Here is a 24,195-nt window from a genome sequence, read left to right as displayed (position 1 = left end):
GTTAGTTCTGCATTTACCAGCCAATGCCCTCACTTTTATGGCTAGGTCTGTAGTGTAATGGTTGGAAACAGGACAAAATGGGTCAAACTGAACCAGCAGGTTAACCTGGCTATTTTCCCAACATGGAAGTGAGGGAAAAGTAACACTCAAAAACTTGAGATCGAGACCAAAAAAAAGTGAGATAAGAATAAAGCTTACTGATCAAAATCAGATAAACATAGTACAAAATGCATAATTACCTTAACCTATTTGCAGAAAAAACACAGCACAAAGCAGCAGCAAGCAGAAGCAACCAAGACAAAAGCCCAAGCCAGAAAACTACTCCCCCATCCCTCCTTGTCTGGCTGTCATCACAGTGGGAAAGACCAATGCTTAAGAACCCAGAACCCAGAAGCAGCAACTGGAACAGGAAGCCTTCCATATTGCAGTCTGAACTTCAAGCCCCATAATACTTTGCTCCAGTCAGCATTTCCATTCTTTGAAAGCTGGCATGATTGGGGTATGGTATGAATAATGGCAGCAGCTTCAACTCAATCCATGACAGCAGTTAAAGGTTTACAGGAGAAAGAGGTAAAAGTGTGAAGCATGAAGTTGTTTCTATAACATATAAATTTCATGGTAAGCATTTCTTTTGACTTCTCAGAATTTCTGCCTGGCCTTCCAATGTTAATATGGCCATCCAAATGATGTAGCACAAACCTTAATGGAAATGTAGGTTAAATGAAGTGATGAATGTTTGATGACCTCTTATGGCAAACAGAACAGTCTGCATCCCTCAAAATTACAATTACTATGGAGATCAAAAGTGTTTTACTCATTCCATACCCTGTTTGCTATTGTGGTGGGTTGAAATTACACACACCCCTCCCCCCTCCCCTCCAGCTAATTTGGAGAAACTACCTCTGATATAAAATTGCCAGTCGTAGCTTGGTTTGGGATGGAAGCAAATGAAATGATATTTACAATCTAAAATCTAGAAATATGAAATGCAATGAATATGTACAAAACACACAAGATATGTGCTATACACACAGACACACACACATATATATATACACAATTTATAAACAACACAGAAGCTCCTCATACATATTTTCCTGCACAGATCCAGGGGACCCATGCACCTCCTCCCTCCCTCTTTCCTGTTACCTCCCACAGTAGGCAAAACAGAGGTACCCTGGTGACAGGAGAAAGACAGGAAAGTTGCAAGCAGAAGTGACAGAAGAAGAGAGCAAGAACTGTTTGTGCTTCTGCTCTCTATTCCCATTAGCAATCCAATGAATTATATAGATCTTATCATTATTTTCCTTTTATATCCAATGGTAATTTATTTTCAGTCTTTGCAGTCAGGGCTAAAGTTCCCCCTTCAAACTGTAACAGCTATTTTCTCTGATTTACATCACCTGTATAGAAGGAAACACCATATTTTTCTGTGTTTTTACAGCATCTTTTACATCATCATCATTATAAAATTTGAGGTGAATAATTTGTCTTAATAGAGGGACTCTTTTGTGTGTGTGTGTGTGTGTGTGCGTGCGTGAGAAAAACCTTTGAAAGCAGAAGTGGACTCATTTGTCTGCATAAAACTACATGGGATGACCTCTGCTTATAATCTACCTGTAAATTAATACTTTCATGGTAATGATGTTTTCTGTGATTGAAAAGGACTGTCTCACATTGGTGTGTCTATTGCCACATTAGAGCAGTCTAATGTGTTCTGTGATACTGGAGAAAGGTATAAATAGATTCTGATTCACAAAACATGACCAGGCACTTCCTGAGTTACAGGGGTATATGTAACTTCCTAGAGCCTAGAGCCTAAACTGTTGTCACCTTGGTGTTTGTAGACAATCAAATTAAACTGGAATCTATTTTACAAGAAAAGAACATCCATTGCATGTGATCTCCAACACAGCAAGAAAAAGATAGAAAAGCTTTGAAAAACACACTTTTGGACAATTAAGAGTTTCCTTCAACACCACACTTCTGAACAATTAGGTACTTCCATTAACAGCAAAAATGGAACAATTTAATAGAAAATGAACAATGATTCTCCTCATCACTTTTCCTCACCAGACTCATGCAGTAAGGACCTCTCTCCAGCAGCAAGAGGGAAGAGACAGGCCATGAATGTACGCTCATGATGCACATCAAATATGAACATTGGAGATAATTATTGATGACCTTATAGATAATCCTAAGGGAACTGGAAGTGTTAATCTCTGGCTCAAATTTTAGAAGGTCAAAAATGCTTAATCATCTTTCAAGAACAATTGCTTCTTTAGGAATGCTTACATAGCAGAAACCATAATTTCTACTTAATAACATTCAGTTTTTCAAGGCAAAGTGTTAATTGCATTTTTCTCTGTGAAAAAAAGCAATTTAATATTATTTTTCTTAGTGTTACTCTGCTTGTAGCTATAATATAAATGTAGCATCTGTTTCTCCAGTTGGCATGTTTTTAAGGCCAGGCTGGATGTATCTCTGTGCAGCGTGATGTAGTGTGAGGTGTCCCTGCCCATGGCAGGGGGGTTGGAACTAGATGATCCTTGAGGTCCCTTCCAACCCTAACAATTCTGTGACTCTGACTCTATGTACTGTACAGGGATTGTAGATTATATTGTCTTTTATCCGATTTTATCTGATACAGGCAAAAAGAGTTTGGCTGGTATGGTGCCTAATTAATATTGCATTGAGTATGTAATTTGTAAATGTTTGAAATACCAGTATAAAGCATGAGTGTCAGAATAATCTTTTAGTACTCTCTGATAGCAGAAAAAGTGATGTTGTTTTTTTCCCCTCCCCTTTCAAATACAACCAGTTTTTCATAGTGAGAACAGTTGAATGTGCTCTTTTATAACTTTTCTGGCATTTTAACAATTATACTTTTGCTCTGTTGTCCTTCTGCTTCCTGCCCAAGCTCAGGGCAATGCCTGAACTGTCTGCTCAGTGAAGCTAATCCTGATCTGTGTACTTTTTCTCTTTGCCACTTGCAACATCCATCTCAGGCTTCACAAGAACTGTGTTTGGGCAGGGAGTAATGGGTGCTGGGAATAAGTCGAGTGCTAGTTCCTCGCTGAAATCACATGATGGAAAATCTGAGAATTCCTGCTTCATTTATGAGTGTGCACAAGATGCAATGTCACTCTCTCCCCATCCAGAGATGCTTACTACAAAGAACTGAGCTGAATTCCACAGCGACAAAGTCATTTTCCCAAATATCTTTCTGTTCAGAAAACGCCAGGCATCTTGCAGCTCCCTCAGCTGAACCAAGTTTTTATTTGTAACATCTGTGCATATTTTTTTTCCCCCAAGAATTCAAAAGAGGCTTCAAGAATTCTTCACAAGAGCAGGTAAAATGCATTTTTTTTTCTAAAAGAAAACTTTTCCAGAATAGTTTAATGCAATTCTGTTCTTTTGTGAGGAAGAGTTTTAATATGGGCAATTAAATATTGCATATTAAAAGTTACTCAAACTTTGCAAGCAGTGCAGGATCTCTGGAGAGTATATGCACCTGAGCATTCAACATTTTAAAACATCAGTGGAACATACTGAAGAGTTTGTAACAATATGCAATGGCTCTAGTAGTTACATTTCTTTTTACCTTTACATTGTCTCAAATATTAACCTTTCCTAGAATGTTTACTATTCAAATGATTGTTTTAACTTACTTTAGATTCTTTACGGACTCAAACTTACTGCAATCTTTAATGTGTACTTTTTTATCCCCCCTGCTCTGTTTATGAGCAAGGGAAGAAATTCAGTCTTATGTTTTGGGCTAGATGTTAAAACACGAACGTTCTCATTTAAAAAGTATGTTTAGGTCTGTATGTTGATGTAACACATTGATTTTGTCAATTGACTGCCTCTCTCAAGTGAAATGATTTAATAAAAAATTAAGCAGGTATGCGCTCCCATTACTTTTCTGAATCATCCCATTTCATGGATTTTCCTTGTGTTTGCTGTATTTGTAACAAGCTGTTGTGATTTTTCTAATCACCTTGCTGGAGTACTCTGCCAGAAAGAGAGCAACAATGGGCTGGTCTGTTCTGCTTAACCCTGCATTTACTGCAGGAGGAAGAAGGTGAAACTGTCCCACTTCCTGAGAGCTTGAGAGTTTACAAATCCGTGTGAATGTTTGGTTTTCAATGAAGGAGTTCAGGCAATTAATCACCTAAATGCAGCTACATATTTTTTATGAGGAATTAAAAAAAAAAAAAAATCTACTACTCATGTAAAACAGATATTGAAGATCTGCAACTTTCAATAGATGTGATTAACCTCATGCATAGGAACCTCTCTCTCTTTTTTTTTTAAATATAGACATAGATGTAAAAGAGACATGTATTTGCTGTCTGAGCTCTCACCAAAAAAATGTTGTTCTTCTCACATGCTGGCATCACAATTCTCAGTAGCTTCATGAGGGCAGCTCCTGAACTGCTGCTGAAAGCTTAGGTTTCAATGGAGACTTTGATCTATCAGTAGGAGACTAATTTGGACCTCATCAGTTCTCCCTTGAAGCATCCATATGCTTTCTTGTGAGTTAAACAGGTCACCATAGGTTAGTATCAAACATTACTGGAACAAAGAAGGGAAACCATGGATGACAGGATTTCTGAAATTTAAAGCTGAACAGATCCTGGTGAATTAATGAGAATTGTTCCGGTTAAGGACTTTTCCTACAGCTAAGTCTAGAAAAAGAAATTATTTCCTGATACAAGCCTTTGGGAATGATGTTTGAAAACAGACAGATGAAAAATGTAAGCTTGTGGCCATGTGAAACTGTTGTCAAAGGACAAAGAAGGAAGAGGAGGGTGTTAATCCAAGGGATTTTTCCTGTGATTTTCCCTTCAGAAACTGTGTTAAGTAAAACTATAGCCTAGTAGGAGAACTCAGAACTTTAACCTTTTGCTCTTTTTCTTCTTTTTTTTTTTTTTTTTTTCCCTCTTTGATAGAGAAATTATGTAGAAAAGGGACAAATATATCATGTAAGAAAAGCCTTTTTAGTCTGAGACAATGCAGCAACTATTTCTGTAATGTTTCCCAGTAAAAACAGATGCAGAAATACTAAGAAAAACTCCTACAGTTTAATGATTTTTTTTTTTCTTTCTGTGACTGGTTGCTTTTGCCAGATCACATTTTCTCCTGAGGATTAACTTTGAACTGCAAATGAAAAGTTATTGCTAAATCCTGTTACATCAGAAAGCCTTCAGGTTCTTACTGTTAAGATTTGGTCATTGCCTCTCTCACGGAATAGATTAAACTGCTGGAGTTTTGATTAATTACTTTTTTTAGAGCAGCCATATAGCCTCATTTGTTAGGGGAAGTGTAGTGACTCTATTCAGTTCAGTTTATATCCTTCAATTAAAATAAAAAGGGAAAAAAATCTGACACATTGACAAGAGAAAATACTACCACTTTGTGTTAAGAGTGCAATATAGTTTGGCGGTTGATGCAGTGGTGACCTGGGTTTTTTTTCAAGAGCTTTACAAAACCCTATCAGCTTGTCCAACTTACAAAACAAAATGACTGAAATCTGTGTACCAAAGTCTGGATGAGCTTTCCTACAGTTTTCAGTTAATGGAACCAGAATATTGCAATAATCCTACTATTTTCTGACAGGCCCACACTGTATGTGTTGCAGCTCTAAGCATGGACAAATTGAGCATTAACTCCGAAATGGGTGTGTGGTAATGGCTGGCAGATGTTTGTGTTTTAAATGTGGTCGCTGTAGGATCATCCATTCACTCTAAAATCTGAGTCCAGCTAGGAACAGATCAATTTAGCAAGCGGGATGACCCTACTGAAATTTTAATTGACCTGAGAGAAGAAAGAAAACACTGTGTCCATTAGAAGAGCTGCATGTTACTGTCAAACCTATCTGTTTACTCAAAGGTGCACTGAACATAAAAAAAATATTCAGCCATTAATCAACAATTGGGCTTGCATGTTAGTCACATTTACATGCTTTAGCCTTGGTCATAGACCCACAATATTGTTGAAAATGTTGAATCTTTTGATCTCTGGAGATATGTAACTTCATCCAGTAGTTTCCTAACAAAATAGACAGAAAAAAGTGTGCCTTTCTAGAGGGAAAATTTATAGCCTACAAAGAAATAAAAGTTGTGTTCCTGTTCAGCAAATCAATGGATGGACCCACTTCTCTGTGGGGTGCAGCAACTTCCGGTTGACTGATGACATTTTTCTTGACAGAAAACTTTCTGCAGCATTCAGTGGGTTGAATGGACCTCTCTCAGAGAACGTGGCTCTTAAAATGGAGCCTCAGAAAGTGCAAAAGGTACCTGACAGAGGGGCCATTGAAGTCCCATTGCAGATTCTCACTAGATGTGTGCCACAGGACAAGGTTATGGAGGCATCTGTCTCCACAGGGTTTTTTTTGTCTGCTTGCCATTTGCCAGCTTCTCTTCAAGCAGATAGCCTTATTTTTTTTCCATGGTAATTTGTTCACTTCAAAGGCTTGTGTTGTCAGCTGGATTAACACTATAGAGGTCTCATTTGATTCTTACTGCCTTTTACTAGTTTGCATAAACACATCACTTCTTTTACTCTCCTGGGAAGGATATTTATTGTTGCATTTATTTGATCTATGAAACTACCAGCACACACTGTGAAGGCTATGCTTGAGGTCTCCTCTAACCATTTATTTTCTTTGGCATCTGCTGCTTGTAGCAACAAACTTCACCTCTTTTACATGTCATTACAATTATTAGTTTAATATAGAAAATCAACATGCTACGTTTCTGTTTTAATTAAAAAAAGCATCTTGGCATGATGAGCCTTATAACTTGTAATTTCAAAATTGACAACAACATTGATTATTCTTTGTCAGTAGTCTGGGCTATAATCTCTCTGGTTGCTAAACACAAAGGGACAACAGGATTTGTCTTGTTGACGTTTTCTTTTTGCACTATTTCCCAGCTATTGAATTCTGCTCAGCCTCTACACAACTGCTTTGTGCTCACAGTGCTGTGCTGTCGCAGCTTGCAGCTCAGCCACCAGAGTTTTGGGTTTGAGGAATGAGGCCATGCCTCGCTCAGCTATTGCCACAGCTGGGCTGCAGTTCTCAGCAGCTTCGCAGAGCTTGCCTACAAAGAACTCTTCTATAGCAGGATTAGAGGTGGTGCCATCACTTTTTCCTAACTAAAATAATGACCCTTGAGAAAAGTTTAATAAATATAATGGAAAGAGATTTGCTCATGCTGGGCTGCTCTGTTGCTACCCCAAAGACAGAGGCCTGCTCTGGTCTTAGGCCTTGTGTTGGACTGTGTATTACCCTCCCCCCCCGCCCCCACCCCCTATTGTTCAAGGCATCATTTGCTGGAAATCTTTTTTTTTCACCTGTCATCACACCTGGAATTAATGAAGCACACATTCTCCTTCCAGTCCAGCTGTTGTAGGGCAATATGGCTACGGGGCTTCTTCTGGATTTGTGGATTTGGAATTAATGTGGGTGTGTTAATTAGTGTACAGGGAAGTGGCTGTCCCAGGAAGTACAAGGCACAGCTGGGATGTATTTTGTTCTCTGTGATGAGGAGCAGCAAAATGCATCTTCCAGGTGCATGATGCAGGAGCTACAACTACCTGAAGGGAGGTTGTAGCCAGGCGGGGGTTGGTCTCTTCTCCTGGGTGGCCAGCACAAGAACAAGAGGACACAGTCTCAAGCTGTGCACCAGGGGAGGTTTAGGCTGGATGTTAGGAAGAAGTTCTTCATAGAAAGAGTGATTGGCCATTGGAATGGGCTGCCCAGGGAGGTGGTGGAGTGACCATCACTGGAGGTGTTTAAGAAGAGACTGGATGGGGCGCTTAGTTGCATGGTTTAGTTGATTAGATAGTGTTGGATGATAGGTTGCACTTGATGATCTCAAAGGTCTTTTCCAACCTGGTCTACTCTACTCTACTCTACTCTATTCTATTCTATTCTATTCTATTCTATTCTATTCTATTCACTGGGGATTATGGGAGCTTTCTGGAAGGAATTTTGTTCAAAACTAAGTCAAAGCAGAAATACAAGAAGTGTCACATTTAGTACCGCTTGCTGTTCCTTGAACATCCCAAAAGGGTGTCTATGTGTGATTTTTCCCTCTGAAGGTGATTATGAAGTAACCAATTCGTTGTTTGTACATCTGTCTCTCTAGTGGTCGATCTTTGTAAATGGTGCCTGTTAATTTTGGTCATTGTGGCTCTTTTTAAGGACATTTAATTTTACTTTGTAGTACACTTACTGCTCTAGAAGGTGCTGTAAATTTCACTGTGCTGTAGAGATCATTTGTTTTAATCAAGCTAACCTGAGTTCTGCAGGTGGAAATATTTTTCAAAGTGGTATTATCTATCATAAGGAATGTTCATACTATAAAGCACTTTTTAATATTTGACATTTATACTTAGGAATGTATGCAGGAAGATTTCTGGCTAAGAGGACTCTTTAAAGAAGGAATAGTTTCTACCTGCTTAGTAGCTCTGGCAAGATGTTTTCTTTTACTTGACAATGCACCTTCATAAATCTTTGTGAACTATCTTCTAATTTCCTGACTAGGTAATTAAACTTTCTTGCTCTGTTTCATCAATAGCAGAGTGAATTTTACCTGGCAGTCATGAAGGGCAGGGGGCTGATTACAGGGCCTTGAATGAAAAAGTCAGGAAAATCTCGAAGTAAGACTTGGATGTATGTGGATGAAACAGCTGTGTGCCTCAAAGCTAAACCTCCTGAAAACTGGCAATGTAGGAATAGGCAGGGACAATCAGCAGGACTTCTGTAGGAAATGAGGCAGATGAACACACTCACTCACTGATAGGCACGAGAAAACTTACTGGAAGAGCCTTAAATACCCTCATACATAGCTCAAGCTTCACTCAAGGACGTGACTTCTTCAATGAGAAACTCAGTCTTTTGCAGTCCATGGGAAGCAAGAGTTCCTTTTCTTTCTTTCTTTACTTTTTTTTGTTTTTTTCTCTCTTTCTCTTTGCTGGTGTTTTATACTTTTGTAACTGCTAATACATTTTTTCCATGTTGGCAGTGTGGTGCTTGCATACCCTTTCCTTGATTTACTTTAAAATTTCATATTGCACTGAATGAGGTTAATCAATTTATAAAGTGCAGATAGAATTTCCCAGTGAAATTATTTTTCCAGGTGTGCTACACTAAGCAGCTCAGAAGCACAGGGGAGAAAGGGCTTCACTGTGGCTAGTAGTGAACAGCTGTTTTGTATCTGAGCTGAAGCTTAGTGAGGTTGCTGCCCATGAATGACACTTCATGTGACAACTTGAGGAAGATTCTGGTAAAGCAGGAAATTAGAGCAGGTTGCTGTATGTGTGTGTGGAAATAGGTGACCTATTCATAAATCCCCACCTCCTCCTGCAGTGGGTTTTGCATCCAGCTGCTCTTCAGACCATCTGTTTCTAACCAGGAATGCCTCATCATCATCTGAGGAATTTTACATAACGGTCAGGCCAGTCAGCTGAGGGATGAGCATCAGCCAAACGCTCTTGTTTCTGTCATGTGTGCTGGGGTCTGGCTCTTGCCTGATATGGTTTGCTTGTCTGAAGCAAACCTCCTTCTGGGTATGCTGGGGCCCAGCCTATGGTGTAGCTACAGGTGGTGTCTTGCAGGATGTGGCAGAGAATAAACTTACAGAAGCACCCTGATAAAATGTATTAGCTTTGAAGACTGACTTCATGGATTGACAGGGAGAGACCCAGTTCTGCCTAAAACTTTCCAGAAAGGGAATAAGGTGCTGTCTCGGTCCAGAGAGGGAAAGAGACTCAATTCCTCTGAATGTTCCCGTGTTATGAAATTAGAGGCACAAACAAGGCCAAAAGATCAACAGCTAGACTATTTAATACACAAATAAAGTGGATGGATCAGAAGGAGAGAGAGAGAAAATAGAGAGGGAGAGAGAGAAGAGGGAGAGAGAAGAGGAAAGGAATTATATTACCACACCCCTCACCCCCCAAGACAGTTTGAGTCTGTAAAGGAAGGGTGCTGCAGCTTTGGCTGTGGAAGGGTGCTGCAGCTTTGCTGTAGAGGAGGGGTCATTGCTGTCCTCTGAGCAGCCTCTTCAGCTCCATGAGTTGTAGCAGGTAGAACTTAGGACATGAAGAGAGGGTTCCTCTTGGTCTGCTTCTTGAGCCTGCAGTGTGCCCAGGTGGCCAGGAGGGCCAATGGCATCGTGGCCTGCATCAGGAACAGTATGGCCAGCAGGAGCAGGGAGGTCATTCTGCCCCTGTATACTGCACTGGTTAGGCCACACCTTGAGTACTGTGTCCAGTTCTGGGCCCCTCAGTTTAGGAAGGATGTTGACTTGCTGGAGCGTGTCCAGAGAATAGCAACAAAGTTGGTGAGGGGCTTGGAACACAAGCCCTATGAGGAGAGGCTGAGGGAGCTGGGGCTGCTTATCCTGCAGAGAAGAGGAGACTCAGGGGTGACCTTATTGCTCTCTACAACTACCTGAAGGGGGGTTGTAGCCAGGTGGGGGTTGGTCTCTTCTCCCAGGCAGCCAGAACCAGAACAAGAGGACAGAGTCTCAGGCTGTGCCAGGGGAGGTTTAGGCTGGAGGTCAGGAGGAAGTTTTATACAGAGAGAGTGATTGCCCATTGGAATGGGCTGCCCAGGGAGGTGGTGGAGTCACCATCACTGGAGGTGTTCAGGAGGAGACTTGACAGGGTGCTTGGGTACATGGCTTAGTTGGTTGGATGGTGTTGGATGATAGGTTGGACTCGATGATCTTGAAGGTCTCTTCCAACCTGCTCGGGTCTATTCTATTCTATTCTATTCTATTCTATTCTATTCTATTCTATTCTATTCTATTCTATTCTATTCTATTCTATTCTATTCTATTCTTCCAGGATACATGGTGATGTCTCATTATTTTTTCTCTCCTGGTATTCTCCCCATTTTTCTTCAGAGCAGCATTGTCCAGGTCTTTTCCTTCCGTGTTTTCCTTCTCCTGTGTTTCCCTTCTACTGAGCCAGTAGTTGCTCAGATCTTTTATGCAGCTGCAGTCTGGTGAGCAATTTTAACTATGCACCTTCCAGAGTCGTTATCCAGTGACAACTGCCCAGTACACATCAGCTATTGTCTGGGCAAGCAGCAAAGGTAGTTTTATCTTTGTTGAGTCACATGGAGAGAGACAAGATTCAGTCTCTCACGGGTGCCTAGTCCTTAGAAACTGTGACACTTCAGAAACATTCACTATTGGTGTTTAGATGAAATAAAGAACTAAGGAATAAGAGGCAGATTAAAACTCCCTGAAGGACAGCCTGGTAGTTTTGCTGAGCATGGCCCTGGAATACACAGCCACCAAATTTGTGTCTCCCAGGAGCCAAAACCTGGGTACTGTGAGCCCATTTTCTTCTTATGCTGGATTGATGCACTCAGGGAGTGCCTGGTCCAAACACTGGCCTGCTTTGTGTACCCCAGATGATAATACCTTGATCTATTATCTGCTTTAGCCAGCTTTGAAGACAGGCCTGGGTTGAGCAGGGGCTGGAGTGCAATCTGCAGAAATTGCTCCCACCTGGGAGTAATCACATGCATGCCTTGCCTCAGAAAGACCTGAAGACAAATTTTCAGGTGTTCTTCACCAGTGGTGGCTAGAGCTGTATGTTTATCTTTCCACTTTTTCTCTTCTGGATTTGGATGCTAATTTTGCACACATTTTCCTTCCCTCTGATTTATGTGACTACTCATAGGTGCTGATTCCAGTCTTACTGGGCAGTCTTACTGGTTCAGAAGTGCATGTCTGAATCAAATCTTCCCACCACCGTCCTGTGCTGCTCTTTGATTCATGTGGTGGAAAAGTGTCAGAGTGTGCAATCCTTACTTTTGACTGATCCTCACTTTTTAACATCTCTTTATGCTATTATTCTTTATGAATTAAGTGGGCTTAAGTCTAAACTCTGTCACAACGTATGTGCCTCAGCTCCACTGACTTGAATGTTCTGAATAAAATACTAGTAAACCAGTTCATTTGCATGCATATAGACAGCATAATGAAACTAAGTCATGGCAGCCTGGCTGAAACTATGAAGCCACAGACAACGTAATTTCAATTTCAAAATTATTTTTTCTGTTTTGCCAGAAGTAGAAAGAAGTAAATATTTGCCACTGACTTCAATAAAGGCAAATTTATTCTCAGTTAACAGAAATTAAGGTTTCATCCAAAGCATTTTTCCAAAGCAGCTTTTAGCTAAAAATACCCAAAGAAATTATCTAACAAAGAGCTACAGTTTGACACTAAATGTATCAGGTGTTTTGTAGTAGGTGCTGGTGGGCATCATTCAATGATATGCAGTGATATGAATAGGATAGGATAGGATAGAATAGAATAGAATAGAATAGAATAGAATAGAATAGAATAGACCAGACCAGGTTGGAAGAGGCCTTCAAGATCATTGTGTCCAGCCTATCAGTCAACGCCACCTAATCAACTAAACCATGGCACCAAGCACCCCATCAAGTCTTCTCCTAAACACCTCCAGTGATGGTGACTCTACCACCTCCCTGGGCAGCCCATTCCAATGGGCAATCACTCTCTCTATAAAGAACTTCCTCCTAACATCCAGTCTAAACCTCCCCTAGCACAGCCTGAGACACTGTCCTCTTGTTCTTGTGCTGGTTGCCTGGAAGAAGAGACCAGCCTCCATCTGTCTACAACCTCCCTTCAGGTCAGTGTAGAGAGCAATAAGGTCTCCCCTGAGCCTCCTCTTCTCCAGGCTAAGCAACCCCAGCTCCCTCAGTCTCTCCTCATAGGGCTTGTGTTCCAAACCCCTCGCTAACTTTGTTGCTATTCTCAGGACACGTTCCAGCAAGTCAACATCCTTCCTAAACTGAGGGGCCCAGAACTGGACACAGGACTCAAGGTGTGGCCTAACCAGTGCAGTGTACAGGGGCAGAATGACCTCCCTGCTCCTGCTGGCCATACTGTTCCTGATACAGGCCAGGATGCCAATGGCCTTCTTGGCCACCTGGCCACACTGCAGGCTCATGTTCAGCCTACCATCGACCAGTATTCCCAGGTCCCTCTCTTCCTGGCTGCTCTCCAGCCACTCTGACCCCAGCCTGTAGCACTGGACATAAATTAAATCATAGGAAATTCCGCTTCAACATGAGAAAAACCTTTTTACTATGAGGCTGACAGAGCACTGGAACAGTCTGCCCAGAGAGCTTGTAGCCTCTAGAGCTCTTCAAATCCCACCTAAAGGAGATCCTGTGTGACCTGCCCTAAGTGGTCCTGTTTTGCTGGGGGGTTGGACTTGGTGGTCTCTGGAGGTCCCTTCCAACCCCTAACATTCTATGATTCTATGATTGAGGGGCAATGATGGGGCAGTACAAGTGCACTGTAACCAGACTTCCAGGCTTGTAATTGGCAAAGCAGGTGACATGCTTGTAATTTCCCATTTAAGGATGTTATCACACAACTTGTAATTTATGCTTTGCCTGCTTCAGGTGATAGCTAGTCAGGAAGGAGCCATTAACTGGTAGCTGTTTTGATGGGAGTGATTTTGTGCTCCAGTTCTTGGGTAAATGTTTCTGGAGCTGAATTTCTTGTGGATAACAGCACAGGGAGTCTGATACTGTCCCCAGAAAACCATTTTCCTGTCACTTCTTTCCATGATCAGCTACAAAAAATGGTCTGAGTTCTACAAAACCTTCTGAAAGCATTTACCCTGTATAAAATTCCTTGTGTTTAGAGCAGGTAATGAACAGGGCTGCTGTTGGGTTGTTAGTCCTGTCTCTCTCCACTATGGGCTTGGTGTAAATGGGAGAAAGTACACTGGGGATGCATTTTCCATATACAAGAGATTATTTTACTCTTTTCCTGTCAGACCACAGACAATGCTGTTGCTGCTGGACTTGCAATACTGTTGTGGCAACTTAAGACTGTTTTAATCTCAAATAACTACAAATTTCAGGTGGTGATGAGATGAAGCACATTGATTTAGATGTACAAGATCTGAGACAGAAGTTTTTATGGTTTAATTTGGGCCACCCAAGTTGTAGTGGCACTGACCAGGCACAGACAGGCCTGTAGGGCTCTGTTTTAACCCACTGCTTCCACTTCCTCAGGCTGCATGTGCCAGTCGATGCTTACTTACTTCTCACAATTATTAGGGGTACAAAATGTGTGATGTGCAGATTTTTGAGTTTCTGGTCACTCTCTCTCCTGAGGGAGCCTGGAAAAGAGAAATCACAGTATCACAGTATCGCTGAGGTTGGAAGAGACCTCGAGGATTGAGTCCAATCTGTCACCACAGACCCATGACTAGACCATGGCACCAAGTGCCACGTCCAATCTCCTCTTGAACACCTCCAGGGATGGTGACTCCACCACCTCCCTGGCCAGCCCATTCCAATGACTAATGACTCTCTTGATGAAGAACTTTCTCCTCACCTTGAGCCTAAACTTCCCCTGGTGCAGCTTGAGACTGTGTCCCCTTGTTCTGGTGCTGGTTGCCTGGGAGAAGAGACCACCCCCTTCCCAGCTACAACCACCTTTCAGGTAGTTGTAGAGGGCAATGAGGTCACCCCTGAGTCTCCTCTTCTCCAGGCTAAACAATCCCAGCTCCCTCAGCCTCTCCTCATCGGGCTTGTGCTCAAGGCCTCTCACCAGCCTTGTTGCCCTTCTTTGGACATGTTCAAGTGTTTCAATGTCCTTCTTAAATTGAGGGGCCCAGAACTGGACACAGGACTCAAGGTATGGCCTAACCAAAGCAGAGTACAGGGGCACAATGACTTCCCTGCTCCTGCTGGCCACACTATTCCTAATGCTGGCCAGGATGCCATTGGCCTTTTTGGCCACCTGGGCACACTGCTGGCTCATGTTTAGGTGGCTGTCGATCAGCACCCTCAGGTCCCTCTCTGTTTGGCAGCTCTCCAGCCACTCTGACCCCAGCCTGTAGATCTGCATGGGGTTGCTGTGGCCAAAGTGCTGCACCCGGCACTTGGACTTGTTAAATGCCATCCTGTGAGACTCTGCCCATCTGTCCAGTCAGTCAAGGTCCCTCTGCAGAGCTCTTCTACCCTCCAACTAACCAACATCTGCTCCTAACTTGGTGTCATCTGCAAATTTGCTGATGACTGACTCTACCCCCTCATCCAGATCATCAATGAAGATGTTAAAGAGGATGGGGCCCAGCACTGATCCCTGGGGGACAGCACTAGTGACTGGCCGCCAGCTGGATGTGGCACCATTCACCACCACTCTCTGGGCTCGGCCCTCCAGCCAGTTCCTAACCCAGCACATAGTGTTGCTGTCCAAGCCACGAGCTGCCTGCTTAGACAGGAGTTTGCTGTGGGGGATGGTATCAAAGGCCTTGCTGAAGTCCAGGTAGACCACATCCACAGGCCTTGGATGCTGGTGTTGCCTTCAGCAATCAAAGGCCGTTATAGAGGAGTTGGAGCATGGCTCTTCTCAGAGGTGCACAGTAAAAGGCAAGAAGAGACAGTCACATGCTACTGTAAGAAAAATTCTGTTTGCATGTAAGGAATTTTTTCTCATGCTGAGAATAGGTTAGTGCTGTTTTTCTACCCAATTTGGGGGCCATTGGATGACAAATGAAGGTACAAACCCCATTGCCTTATAGCAACGAGATTCCAGAAATGCAGAGAGCAGAGAATCTCACAAGTCATCCCAGAAGACCTTGGTTGTAGCATTGTAGAATCCTCAGCATTACAAAGTCTGAGAGTCCCACTTACAGAAGTCCTGGAAGCCCTTAACAGATGAAGCAGCTAACAGAAGTCCCAAGCATATTCCTTGCAGAATCCCTACACTGAAGCCTTAGGCAGAAGTAGCTAACTAACAGAAGAACGAGACCCTAGCAGCCCTAACCAATGACCCCTAACCAAAGATCCCTAACCAAAGTGACTCTTGCTCAGAGTGGCTGTTTTTTATACTCTTTGTTATCAATCCCCTAACCAGTAAAACTACATACATAAGCTAAAATCTTTTCCCAATAAGAGATGTCAGCCTGTCAAGGAGGTGGCTTCTGCACCATGTTCCAATCAAAGGGTGCCAACATGAGGAGGTTGTTCTTGGCACACATGGAATGTTTTTGTTTTGCTCTACGCAGCATGCTAAGGAATTGATCATCTAAGGAATCATGCACTCTGCATGCATCCAGCAGCTGCCCTCCTCAGAACAGTGGCTGCAACAGTTATCACTGCAACAGGGAGAGGGAGGTTGAACAATCTCTGTCCTGGGAAATATTCAAAACGTGGGTGAACAAGGTCCTGAGCAACCTCAGTTCAGTTTGACATTTGCTTTGGTTTGGGCAGAGTTTGGTCTAGAAGCCCTCCACACGTCTTTCCAACCTGAATTGTTTTGTGGTGCATATCACATAGTTGTGTGAGAAAGCAGCCTGCTACAAGCTGTTTTTTTCACCTGTTAAAAGGAAGGCAAATCAGTTTATGTTCATTTTCCAGTACATTATATTATGCCATGCAGTGAATTACAGAAACAGCATGAGTCAATGACATACTCCTTAAAAAGTCCTTGCTTGTGCTGCAGGAGAGCACATGTGTATGTGGGTGTTGAGGGGCTAGAGCCCACCTGGACAAGCAAGACTGTCTTCCCAGCAATGCAGCTGCCCAAGCAGTAGTGTCTATGGGGCCTATGTATCCAAACAAGCTCTCCCTGGGTACAAGGGTCCCTTTTAGCAGCTTCTCAAGGAGGTGTGTCAGGTTTGAAGCGAGAGTTGGGCTGAGCGGAGGAGCGCATAATGAAGTTCTTGTATAGTGTGGTGCATTGAAAGGCGTTTCTTCATGTTCAGCAGCTTGGGGCTGGGAGGCAAGGCTGCAGGCATTGGTAGTCCTCATCATCAGCTTCCTCCTTTATAGGGTGAACGAATGAGCTCCTCCACTGGGGCTGCAGTCCTAAGGAACAAAGACACAGAGATGTTCCACTGGCTACAGCAGCTCAAAGGGAAAGTGCAGAGTCAGTCCTGTCCTCCCTCGGAGGGTTTGTTTTGAGACACTTCTAGTTTTACTGCTGGAAAATCCAATTAAAATATAATGTCTGGCTAAACTCAGTATCTTCATTGCAAAAGCATAATGAGCTCTTTGCATTTAGTCTTTCAGCTAATGAGTTCTGCCTTTTTATACAGAAGCTCTGAAGACAGATTTTTCTAAAATTTTTAATTTACTTTTTTTTTTATTATTAGGAAAGGAAAAAAAAAAAACCCATAGTCTGAACACAGTACTTCTCATACATCCTACCCATATTAAGGGCTGCCAAAGCATGCAGAGTGTGATTGCAGCTTCCTATTTCACTGCTGAAGTGGCTCTATATATAACTGTTCAATGAAAATTGCTGGCAGAAGCATTGCTTTTTAAGCAGGAAAATGTACAAAAGAAAAAAAATCTCAATAACTAGATGCCTTTTTTTTTTCCACCTAAGCCCCCTAGAAGTTTTATAGGTCCAAAATGAACAGATTACTGTGAGGATTTTTGAAACAACTCTTTCTACTGTGATAAAACCATTCCTGTTTCCCATGGTTGTTATCAAAGATCTGTAAAGACAAGGTCTAAAGACTAACTTCCAGTTGATACTGACACTGATAAATTTCCTGAGCTAGAAAATTAACCCCAAATGCTTTTGAGATCATGAACTGAAATTTTTACAGTGGGACTTTCATAGCATTTGGGGCTTGAAAGGGACTCTTGACTGCAGGTCTCATGTTTTTATGACACATTTGCACTCTTCAGTCAGTTTTCCAAGAGTTGGACTGAGCAGCACGTCTTGTCTAAGCAGATGTCCCAGTGGTAACTCTAGTCAAGAAGACACTGCCAGGCTGCTGTCCTCAGTAGCTTGTTTCATTAGTTAATCACTGTGATGACTGAAAAAAAAAGCCATAAAAAAGGTTCTGTATTTCCTTTTTTAATCTGTCTGGCTTTGGTTTCCATCAATTGGTGTCATGACTTGCCCAGTAGGTTCAAGCATCAGTCATTTTCTCTCCTTGCTTCATTTTCTGTGGATAGATTGCATAGGTCTGTTTATGCTTGCTCTGAATAAACCCAGGTGATGGCCTTAAAATCAATTTATAACCATAAAAAATTCAAACATCATACTGTCCACTAAGAAAAACCTATCTCAGTAATTTTGGTGTATATAACCCTGAGCTAAAAGTGTCTATATTTCCAAAGGGAAACTTCTCACACCAGTTCCAACAATACTTGGGCTAAGCAGATGTTACTGTTTTTCCTCACATTTTGAAGGACACAAAGTTATGCATTCTCCTGCAAATGCTATACATACTCTTATCGGTCATTCACAGATTATGGATAGCTTTCCTCCTCTTCAAATAAATTGATTTAAAAAAAAAAAAATCCATTTATTCTCTGCACTAAAAATCAGCTCAGCAGTCCAACTTTTTGGCTTTAATGAAACAGAGGAGAAACAAATTATTGTTTTTTTGATAAACTGAATAGGCTACCCACAGGCTGCTTTAAAAGGTCATAAACCAGAAAAAACATTTAGCATATTGAATGCAACACATTTCATGAATGCTTTCAGAAATACTGTATGGAATAAATATAACTTTAAAAAATTTATTTATTTTTTTTTTAAATTTCACTTTAGCAATCAGTTGAGCTACAGCTCTGAGCATCACAGAGAATGCATTTACTTTGAAGAACTGATATTTAGCTTTAAAATACAGATAAGCTATATGTCAGAGAAAGCTAATAATTCAGAAATTTTTGCTAGTTTATTAACTCAGAACTATTTCTGTAGTGAGGTATTTTTTGTGAACTACTTTATCTAATAATTATTCAGAATGTAGCAATTACCTTGTGTGAAGCGAAAGACACAAATGTCTGCAGTTTAACATGGAATTCGTGCATACCTTTGCATAAGATGTCTCCTGAAGTACAATCCATGATTAAATTTAAGACTTTGAGATACATGAAAGTATCTAGTGTTCCACTTTCATATTACTGCTAGAGTGAGATTTCCAAATTCTATCTTGGTAAAGAAAATTCTCTGTTCCACCAAAATTGCTGCAAAGTTTAGATAGGTCAAATTACCTCTTTGAAGATAATAGTCCTTGTTCCCACCAATCCTAGCATTCATTTACACTGCTTTGACAGTGGAAATAGGATTTAGAGTAAGTGCAAATGCATCTTGCTCAAGCTTTATGGTAGGGAAAAGAGTCATTAGTGTGTCAGGTGCAATATGCTTGTCTCCTTTCTCCCTTTGTATTTGTACCTGTGTCCTATAGTGGGAATAGTGTGTCATCTCAAAAATATAAAGTTAGAGACCAAGAGTAGAGTGAAGCCAATTGTCACACAAAAAGGTGATAGTTTCTTCTGGCTTTCTGTTGAGTTTTGTCACCTGCAAATTATATTTTCAGCGCCTATTATTCAACAGGGATTTTTAAAGGAATGGAATGATGATGAAGGACTAGAGATGAAACAAACTCATCTGAACTTTTTGAAAGCTTGGAGCTGGCTGTGCTTGTGGCACTCTCCTGACACAAGATGATCATAGTACTTGTGTGCTCAGGGCAACTTGCTTGCAGCTAGCATGCTGCCCCACATGACAGCCAGTCACTGTGGGTGTTTTCACTTCCATCTGAGCTGTCAGAGGCTACAACAAATTCAAATGAGAATAAAGAAAGAAAGATAAAGGTGGGAGCATGTCTGCCTTTTTTTCCTTCTATTTAACTGTCATGATGTCACACTGCTCTGTTGGTCAGTGGTGAGTTTTTGATTGTGTAAGGCTGTCATGTCACGTCAGACTTAGTGTCTGAAAGCCAAAAATATGTGAAAGACTGGAGAATCATGTGGCTATTCTTCCAGCCAAGTTTCCCTCAGATCTTTAAGCAGCCGCTTCAGAAATACATTCTTGTTGCAGAACCTTCTGAAGACTTGGAGGAATTCACAGAAGGGCTCACTAATCACTGTTCTGTGCAGTGAACTTTCTGCCTAAGAACTCACTGTCTTCTGTGAGTGCCAACAGATGCAATTGCTCATCAGGGGTGGTTTGCTTAAAATAATCTGAACAGAGGCCATCCTTGTTCCCCCATTCAGAAACACACACTCAGGTGTATTCTCACACATAGGACAAACATTTTGATGAACAGAGGCTGTTACTGTTACAACTATAATGTACTTCCTCAAAGCATCAAAATAATTTACAACTATGCTGAGTGAAACATACTGGACAAATGTTATTTAGCAGACAAGGCACGCCTTAGCCCTGAGATGGGCTTAAACGCATAGTAAGGCAGGGAACAGAAACTCCCATTTCTGGTCTCCAGGTCTGTGGTGCCTGACCTTCTTTTCCTAAATGCTTTCATCAATCCTTAGTTGCTGGAATGTTTAAACTGCTTAATCGCTTTGGAGATTTTTTTGCTCTTCCTTTTTGTTGTAGTAAGAAAGCTCTGTTACCTAATTCCCAGGGACACCTAAATAAAATAATTTATAATCACATTCCCACCAGCATGAAAAGAGCATGTGCTGTGGGTGAGGGAGGAGGAAATGCTGTGGTCTGAAGGGAGCAGTGCCAGAAAATGCAAATTCACCACCTGCAGCATCAGTATTCATAGACCTCCTCTTCTCCTGTGGATTTGGGCTGGTTGGTTGTCCTTCACTTTCTACCTTTCCTATGTTCGTGTTGCCATCTTGCCAACATTGAGGTTGCAGTTTTCTTGTGTGATTTTGACTTTCTGGCCCTGAGATAGCATGATTCAGCTTTCCTTTCAGAGTCAGGACCTGGGCAACTTCTATATGTAATCAAATATCTCACACAAGCTAAGCATTTCAAGCCTGTTTTACATCTTTTGAGGGCTTGATCCAAAGCCAGTGAAGTCAGTGGAAGGACTCTAGCCTTGGTGCATTTTGGACAAAGCCCTGAGGTGCAGCTCACATTCCATACATTTTAGCTGGGATTTGGATTTTCATAAGCTTTAAAAACTGCCAGCTTCATAAGTCTTCATCCCATAGCACGTGCTTTCTGCCTTTTGGTTTTGTAAGAATGCTTTAAGTTGAGAAAGAAGTTAATGAATTTGTCAGAACTATAACATGACAGTGCTATCAACAGCACAGAAACACCAGTTTTCCTTGAAGATGTAGTGTTGCCTTCTAGTACATGGTCATTTGTGTCTAAGAAATATGAATGTAGATAAAAGCAGGCTGACTTGCATCATGAGGCAGCATAGAGAGCAGTAGGATGCTAATGGAGTGCCCAAACATGAAAAAAGAAAGTTCTACATATGCCTGTTTGCATTTTCACCCTTGCTTACACAGTGTAGGCTTGGATAATTTTTAATTCATACCAGAGCCGTTTGTTAGAATAGCACTGAATTTTCTAATCCAAACTGAGGCTTATTAACTCAATCAAATCTGATCCTGTCCCAGCTAAAAATCAAAGGAAAACTTTGATAGGAACAGAACTAAATCCCTTCAGTTTTCTGGAAAGTAGAATAAGTACTAACAATGCCTGATATCAGCACAGCTACATCCATTCCACAGGGTCACTGTCTGGCTTGTGGAATTCTTTGCTGTTTGCCATAGCTCCCTCAGAAAAGTGTTATTTTTGCATTCATTGCTTTGTATAACAGGAAACACATTTGCCCTGTGGTGATGATTAATTTCTGACTATAGTCAAGACAATATTTAGTACAGGAAGGAAATAGTTTTAAAAAGAAATAAAGTACTTTAAAGTAATAAACAAGAACCTTTTCTGAGCATTGCATGTGGAAATGGCTCTATACAAACTAGCTCCCTTAATGTCCCCTCTTTGATTTAATTATCTTGGATATACTATAGTCACTGTCAACAAATCATCTAGCAGTCATTTTTACCTGCAGTGAAGTAAAAACTCCAGACATGTTAGTAGCCTATGAAAAATTTACATTAATTCTGAAAAGTGTAATCATATGCAGCATGCTGCTTTGTATGTCAGTTACAATAGGTGCTCCACAAAACAGATTTCACACACCTAACTTGAGTCTGATAATACTAGGACAAAGAGACAAGCTGAGAACTCCACATCTATCTCAGTGCTACCTCTATTTTCACGTGGGTCCTGTAGGAAAAAGATCTATTTTATTCTTCTTTATTACATGTTTGGAACAAAGGAGAAACCAGTGATATTGTGAACTCTGCTTTCCTGCACCTGTTGGTATTATCTTTCTCCACGGTACAGCTGCCAAGGCATATGAAGGTTCTAATTCCTTTGTGCAAAGAGACTCCTTATCATCTTTTCTATGAAGTGAATTTAGGCTAACAACAGACAGGAGAAATGTGGCATGAACGCTTATTGCTTATCAGTATTCTGGTTGCTGCAGCAATTTCAAACACCTGCAGTTTATCAAGTTAGAGATAAGAACGATTGACACTGTGGGAATAACAATCATCTAGACATGTCATTCAAGGGGCAATAAAACATTTTCTCTTGCTCTTTGTTTTAGGGAGCTGGGTTTTCAGCTTGAAAGTCTGTAGATTAAAACAAAACCCCAACTGCTGATACAGATATTTCTTTTCCACTTAGCAACCTGATTTTTAAAAAATTTTGTTTGTTATTCACACACACACACACATCCCTCCCCCCTCCCTCCCCCCAAACAAACAGAGCTGAAACTAATCAGGGTTATTTTAACAATTTCAAAATCCTGCACTGTCTAATCAATCCTTTCCTTCTCTCTTGATTGCTAGTAAAAAAGGGAGATGGAAAGGTCTTCACATGCACCAAATAACAGGATGGAGCACTGCTATATACTTAATCTGACATGGCAGAAAGATAAAGAGCCCAAAGTAAAAATAATCAGCAAAGATCTGTTGGAAGACGTTTAACATTTCAGAATAGTCTTTCTTTATAGCCTTTCCCTGCCTGGGTTGCTGTTCCCCTGTAGTGCCTTCGCATGTAGTATCTGGGGAGACCAGGGGCCTGCAGAGCCAGACGTTTCTTGGCTCTTACTTGAGACCTCAGCAGTTACCCACAGAAACTCTTCAATGTGATCTGAGAACACAAAGAATGTGAAATCTCATTGTCTTTCTCTGATGGTTTATAAAAGTGCAAAAGAGATGTTCCAAGCACTCAAAAGCCCTCTAGTAGACTACAGTGATGGAATTTTACTCACTGGTGTGAATCATTTCACGTTCCTGCATAAAGGTGCCATGAAAAGCCTTGGGCTTCTCAGCAGTCTTTCTTGAGACATGACATTTGTTACGGAGAATGCAGAAATATGAATTTTATGTCATAAAAACAATACTCTTGGCTTAAAGAGAGAAGAAAACCCTCTCTGGGTTTGCATTTGGATCATGACAGGAAGAAGACTGTTTTTCCTTTCAACCCTGCCTCAAGAGTTTTTCCCAAATTAAGATCTAAAAATAAAAAAAAAAAAAAAAAAGATCTACTTCAACCTTCCTTCTACAAAGACTCCTACTAACACATTTAGCAGCTTAGTATTTAGTATAAATGCTCCTGGATGCATTCCTGTATGGACTACCCTAGGTGATGCTGCTTTTGGCAGGGGGGTTGGACTCAATGATCTCTGGAGGTCCCTTCTAACCTCTGACATTCTGTAATTCTGTGATTCTTTTCTGTCCTATTTGTCTTATATGTAGGCACCATTTTGATTCCAGTGAGGGTGCCTCAAAAGTCATGTGCACGGATGATGCAGCTATCACATATTGGCTGAATCAGTTGCTCAGTGGGTTGTTGTGTTAATATTGATGTTCATCCTTCCCTTTTACTTGCACAACTTACCAGCAAGAAATCTACTTCAATGTATGCACTGATGTGACTGATGCATTAAGTCTTCAAATGACCAAGACCCAGAGTCAGCGCCAGTAATTGCACAGCACCATTACTTGGTGCTACAGCTTTCATATTCCCAGCAGCTCCAGTCCCCAGACCTAAGTTAGTAACATTTTCTGGAAATAAATTCACTGAAGCTGAGATGAATATCTTTAGAATACACACTTCAGACCTAGGTCCCTTGGTAGTCAGGGAGAGATACAGGCACAAGCATGGGTCATTGACTGTCTTAGGAGCCCACAGTAGCATGAACTGGATGGAGGCTCTGGTGGTCAGTACCTGTCTCTCTCCATGGGCTCTATGGAGAACTTGGGTGTAATGGCATGGTGAGGGGGAGGTTAACCTTACATTGTGTTGCAGTTTAGATATGTGCATCTGATTAGACATTTTAAAAAGTCATTCTGTTCATTTGAAA

The 24,195-nt window shown here is 41.3% G+C and overlaps 1 protein-coding gene across 1 annotated transcript in view; it reads left to right on the top strand.

Moving 5' to 3' along the window:
* The first annotated feature begins 3,106 nt into the window (after positions 1–3,106).
* OCA2 (OCA2 melanosomal transmembrane protein) overlaps positions 3,107–24,195 on the top strand; it is a 221,053-nt gene continuing 199,964 nt past the window's right edge. The window contains exon 1 of the mRNA XM_068140672.1: positions 3,107–3,353. The gene's annotated coding sequence lies outside the window, so the exon portion shown is untranslated. The remainder of the gene's footprint in view (positions 3,354–24,195) is intronic.

Source organism: Melanerpes formicivorus, unplaced genomic scaffold, assembly GCF_026170545.1.
Source record: "Melanerpes formicivorus ecotype bairdi unplaced genomic scaffold, bMelFor1.0.p_v2 SCAF_1, whole genome shotgun sequence".
Classification (NCBI taxonomy): domain Eukaryota; kingdom Metazoa; phylum Chordata; class Aves; order Piciformes; family Picidae; genus Melanerpes; species Melanerpes formicivorus.
Note: the sequence above shows the minus strand (reverse complement) of the source record. Positions and strands in the feature narration are given on the sequence as shown.